The sequence below is a fragment of the Euprymna scolopes genome, chromosome 24 (genome assembly GCF_053919585.1).
Source record: "Euprymna scolopes isolate OS-2025 chromosome 24, ASM5391958v1, whole genome shotgun sequence".
NCBI lineage: Eukaryota > Metazoa > Mollusca > Cephalopoda > Sepiida > Sepiolidae > Euprymna > Euprymna scolopes.
The window spans coordinates 46,766,725-46,772,675 of record NC_136505.1 but is presented as its reverse complement, the minus strand read 5'-3'; the positions used below and the strand labels follow the sequence as shown (position 1 = coordinate 46,772,675).

General features: G+C 35.2%; 1 pseudogene; it reads right to left on the bottom strand.

Moving 5' to 3' along the window:
- Positions 1-5,623: 5,623 nt before the first annotated feature.
- Positions 5,624-5,740, bottom strand: LOC145247064 (5S ribosomal RNA; annotated as a pseudogene).
- Positions 5,741-5,951: the final 211 nt, after the last annotated feature.

The following is a 5,951-nucleotide window of genomic DNA, read 5'->3' as shown; positions in this document are numbered from 1 at the left end:
CTGAGGGGATTTTCGAAGACGCTAATTATTATTCTTGTGATGGAAATTGAAAGATAACGGTATGTTTAGGAGGTTTACATCTAATTACAAAGAGTGTAAGGCCAGTGCAGTAATAATGTGTGTACTTATTCTCGGTGATGACTGGGTGCGGTAAAAGGACTTTAGAATTAGAGCGGAAAATACGAGCTACTTCCTCTAAAGATGCGATCGTGGTGATGTTTCTCGTAGGATGAAATGTAGGATTTTATTATAACGAATAAGTGTCTGAAATGGTGTTGTAATGTTACGTAAAATGGTGGTTAATAGTTTAGAGATAATAAATTTGTATGAAGCGTCCGTTATTGCAGACCTATGGTAATTTGGCTAGGAGAGGAATTTCTGCAAACATTTTATTATATAGTAGATAATAAAATTAAGCTGAAAAATAATTTTCCACTGTACGGCAAACCTATCTAAATAATAAAAAAAGCTGTATCTACTATAGAAAAGCAAACAATAGAATTTAAATTTTTTGAATTTTTTCTTTTTACATTTTTTAAAATTCTTATTTAATTTTCTCATACATAGTTTTATATATTTTTAGCCTTTATTATTTTATGTTTTATATATCTTTAGCCTTTATTATTTTTTCTGTCCCCTTTTCTTTTTTTATCCCTATCATATCACCGTCTCCCATAAAAACAAACAATTTTCTTAATCTATTATCTAAAAAAAAATTCCATTTCTAATCTGAATGTTTTCAAAGTGTATGTTGTCTTTTATCTTTACATTTGTATGATGTCAGCTTTTTCTCAGCTCTTGACAAGAAGGATTTACCTTCGAAATATAATGGCTTAAAGAGTTTTTTTCTCGTATTGCTTTTTCTATAACCTTTATTGACTTGATAATGTAATAAAGTTTCTACATACCTTTACTCTTTATCTTCTTTACTTATTCGATATATATGTATATATATATATGTGTGTGGGGGGTGCGTGTGTTGGTGTGTGTAATAAAATATCTGTACAGAAAATAAAAACAATTGTTGAATTAAAAATAATAAGAAATAATAGTTAATTAATCAAATATAAATATGCAAATTATTTAAACTAGCGACTAATATCGCATATACATAAACAGTATATAAACTAAACGATGCGTTTTAATAACATCGCACCACAAGGAAGACAAACAAACATGAAATCTATTTCCATATCTGACGAAGTCGTATCTCGTCGAAATAAAGTTGGTTTTAACATTAAAAAATAATAAGAAATGCTTATTTAAAAAAAGAAGAAATTATGTGTTTTATTGGCTTTTTAACTTATAAATTTTCATTAATTAAACTAGACGTTATAATGTCCATCCAACACCATCGAAAGTAACATTTTTATGGTGCGGCATACAAGGAAATAAGAATACTATTAAAATACAATTTAACATTAAGTATTTCTGCACTGGGTGAATTATGTGGAAATGAAAACTTATGACTATATTCGAAACATGTCGGTTAAAAGATCAGATATATTTAATATTTTATTTTTGAAATAAATACTTATTTAGTTAATATTTGTGATTTTCGGCTTATATCAAAGCCCTAATCAGGAAGATTTAGATTTGTTATGGTTGTTTTTTTTTACGGCATATCAATCCTTTTCAGGTTATTTAATGCTGAATCCAATTATTTTGAAGAAAAATGTTTTAATAGTATTTTTTTTCAAGTTGGATTCTATTTACCTCATAGTTGGGACCCTAACAGGTACCACCACTCCGGGTCAGTGTACCTGGAAGCAATGGCAATTAAAGGGTGGTTCCACACTCCCTAAAGCCCGCAAGCTGGGGCCTCATCATCGGATATAGTTTAAGGTCATATCCAGGACCTCCTAAAACTGTCTATTAATTAACTCTAAATATATTGACTTCTATATCCGGTCTTTTGTCCCAGTCACGGCCACACCTTGATTGATCATCTTGTTTTTGGACGCCTTTGGACAACTTCTTCCCCATTTTCCTTCTATTAAACTCACTTCCAATTCCTTTTGTTCTGCTGATCAACTATTTCATCTTTTTTGTGATAGCTTCTCCTTTTTTTTTTTTTCACTTCCTAACGCTTTGGGGAAGAGAGGGTCGATAATATCAAAATCACAATGCTTATGGTTCATAAGTTGTAAAAATAAACCAACTCAAGAGAAACAAAATACTCCAACATATTCTGGAAGATGAAGAAAATACTATTCATTTTCTTGCTTGCCATGATAGTGTTTGGCACAGTCTCTATTTGAGATTAAAGGTTTATCGTCCAGTTCAGTGTGTTAGCGCTCCACCATATGCACATACATTAAGATTAACAGAAATCCACTAAGAAGTACGATACACGTGGGAAAGACCGAGCGCTGACATACTGAACTGGACTATGCAACCTCTATATTCGACAACTAAAGACTGAGCTAAACAAAATAATGGCGAGTAAGAAAAAATATTGTCTAAATCTCCCTGATAAGGGATTTAGTATAAGCCGAAAGTTAGACATTTTAAAGAAGTATTTATTAAAAAAAATAAAAATATTGCACGAGTTTGATCTTTTAAACGTCATGTTTTGAATTGCATTTTTACCGTGCAGTGGATTTCTATCAGAAATACATATTTAAAAATATTAAAGACGTTTTTTCTTTTCTTTTTTTTTTTTTTTTTCAAAATTATTGGATTTGTCATTTAATAACCGTCCCAAAATTAAGGTAATTTCTGATGATTTTCGCACCGCTTGCGTGACTTCAAAAATGTTTGAATCGATAAATTACTGTCTTGAGTGTAAGCCAACAAAATGTGTTCGGGTTTTCTTTGAAACCTTTCTTGTCGTGGCCTTCAGACAACAAAAAAGACAACGAAAGAAATCAAGCGGATGGACGCTTTAACATGTAGTTAAGACTCAATGACCCGACACCACTCTTATTTTACTGTCGGGTATAAAATGTCACTAACAGTGGCGCAGGTGCGGCTCATGTCACCAGGGTGCTTCAGGGAGTGGCGCAGATGATTTCACATACGCTGAAAAGAAAATAGTCGGTTTAGAAAAAAAAAAACATGGTTTGAGGTAAACATTCTAGGATCAATAAGCATTCGAGTCTGACGCTAACTCTAACCCGCATGAAATACACCTAGATTTACCTTGCATCTCTCTCAGAGGATTAGTCGGTTTAACACTTTAACTAGATTATGTGTGGCACCAGAGAAAGTTATAATAAGAGATAAATAATCCTAAAATAAAGTACTGTGGTCACATCTGCGGAGGAGCTGTCGGGCACCGTTTTTTTTTTCTTTTCTTTTTTTTCTTTTACAAGTTACAAAACTTGATTCGAGATTTAGTGGGCGTCTCCCTTTCTCGTCTCTAGCATCTCTTTATCAAAGAAGTAACATGACTAGTCTATTTCTGCTATCTCGTTATTTTCGTGGCAGGTACTCGCTTGAGCTTCAATCTTTCTCTTGTAATACATCGACGCCGAAAACTCGTTTACCTACAACCACTGCCAACATATTCCCTTACTCTCTATCTGTCCATAAAACTAAACGAAAATTCCATGAGAAAAGCTTCTTTCCTAGACTTGCTTGTTTGTGGAAGATAATACCACAGGGCTTCTTCCCAGCTAACTATAACATGATCATTTTCAAATTCTTGTTCAGCGGTCCTCGTACATAATTAATTTCTTCCAAATTGACACCATTACCGTTTATCGCGGTGTTCACTCACAAACATTGAGTGGCATTTGAGCCTTGATAAGCAGTGACACTCTTGTAAAAAAGAATATAACCTTGATACAATTTCATGTTTGAACGTACGTTATCACCGTCTACACATTTTTTACAGATGGAATCGTCTAATCGCACAATATGCAATGTAAAATAGTAAGTTTTAATTACATCTGATGATGGTGGTGTTTTTCAGCATAATTCGTTCATTCATTTCGTATGAATCAGATGATTATTGTTGGCATTCACTTCTCTGATATCTTTCTAGTTAGATTTCTTTCCAGAAAGATATCGGACACTTCCGGGTAGGACTTAATGAAGGCTGTCAACTTCACTAATCGAAATTGTTTCTGTGAAATGAACTGGACTCAAACTTGACACACCAAGATTATCAGTTTGTGTCTTTAACCAATTGGTCACTGTCACTTTGCTGCCGTTGCTAGCAATGATCATAGAGAAAGTGTTAGCGTTTTTGCAGTAAGCCATCGTCACCTCCCTGGTGTCGCCGTTTCAAACGTGAAACTGAAACAAAAAAAAACTTTCGCGTTCGGACAAGGATCCAAATGTAATATCTGTTCTTTCGAAAAATGCTACAATAATACCGTACAGATCTGCGTACGCGCCGGACCTGTATAGAATGGAGATATATCACAAACTCCTGTGACACAGCGCGGATGTGCATTTGCAAATACATGCGAAATGACGTCACCGGTAGGGAAAATTAAAGACTTTAAAAAAGAAATCACGTTAGAGAGGAGAATAACGTTCGAGATCGCGTTAGGCGAGTGGATAACGTTCTGGATCGCGTGGGTTGCGTCACAACCGTAACAATGAGGAAACAAGCGCCGTTGTTACAAAGAAAGAGCGAGTTAATGCTCTTTTCTATTCGTTGTACGCTTTGCGGCTGAAAACTACAACATGTTGGTTTACAGACAATCTACACTCCTATGGAGTTTGAGATTGATGTAAATAAACAGATCTATTCTGAAGCTATATTAGCCAAAGTCGTTAGATAAGTCTGAATTTTAAGCAGCGGTGCTTTAATAATATAGTCTGTGTAGATCCGAAGCGAAAGTTAAGAAAATGGAAATATTTTCTTGCACGGTAGCAATACACAAGAGATAGAGGAATCTCCACGAGTTCCGATTATCTATATAGGAATATGTTGATTGTCTGTATAGAAATATGCTAAGGCAGTTCGTGTTCCTACGCACGTTATCCTCGTCTACCGTCATCAGTCAAACAATGAAATCGAATGATCGCCAAAGATGAAAGTAAAAATAAAATGCTAATCATCTAATAGCGCTCTTTGTCAAACAGTGAGCGATGATCTTTTAGCCCCCCCCCCACTCCCTCTTTTAACAGAGGAGACGTTGCGAGTCTATCTCCGCTGTATCGTTATTGTTATGGGGTAAGTGTTTTACTGGGCTCAAATCTAAGGCCTCTCTCCGTAAACAGTTCACAACAAATACTTTCCCGGCTGAAGCAACTATCACCAACATTCCTTACTTCCAACATGTTCCCAAAACTAAACGAAAATTCCATGAGCGGAGTTTCGCTTCATATGACTGTCTGTCTGGGGAACGCAATAGCGTTTGTCAGCTTCCCAGCTGACTATAACATGGTCGTCTCTAAATCTAATGTGAATAAATTCCTATTGAGACATCCATTTAGATAATCTAGCTCTTCCCAAGTTCCACTGTGACTGATCTTATAAAATAATGGCTTCCTTCAGTCTTGACAGACTATGGATACCCACTGTAATGGTGCCTGCGTGTGAAATTTTTGTGGCAAGAGTTGCGCAATCTCCAAACTCACCTCTCCTGAATCGACATTGTTAAATACCAGTCGCAAGTGGAGGTTCAGGACGACTGGAAACAATGCCGAGATAAGCGGAAAGCACATACAGCGCCAAGAACTCCCAAATGGGCACCCATCTGGTACTATCCAGGCTCAACGTTGCTTAACTTCGGTGATCTGATGAGAACTGGTGTGTCAAAGCGATTATGCCGTATATATTTATCCTTTAATACCATCTACCTAACAATCCTTATCCTTTAGTGGCCTTCGGCCGTTGATAAGAAAAGACTCTCCAAGCAAAAATAAAATATAAATTTTAGCCATTTTAAAATTAATTGTTTCTAAATCTAATTAGTCGTCAGAAATGGATTATAGCTTCGTATTCGATACATAAAAGGCAATTTTTTTTAATTAATTAAATGAGATGC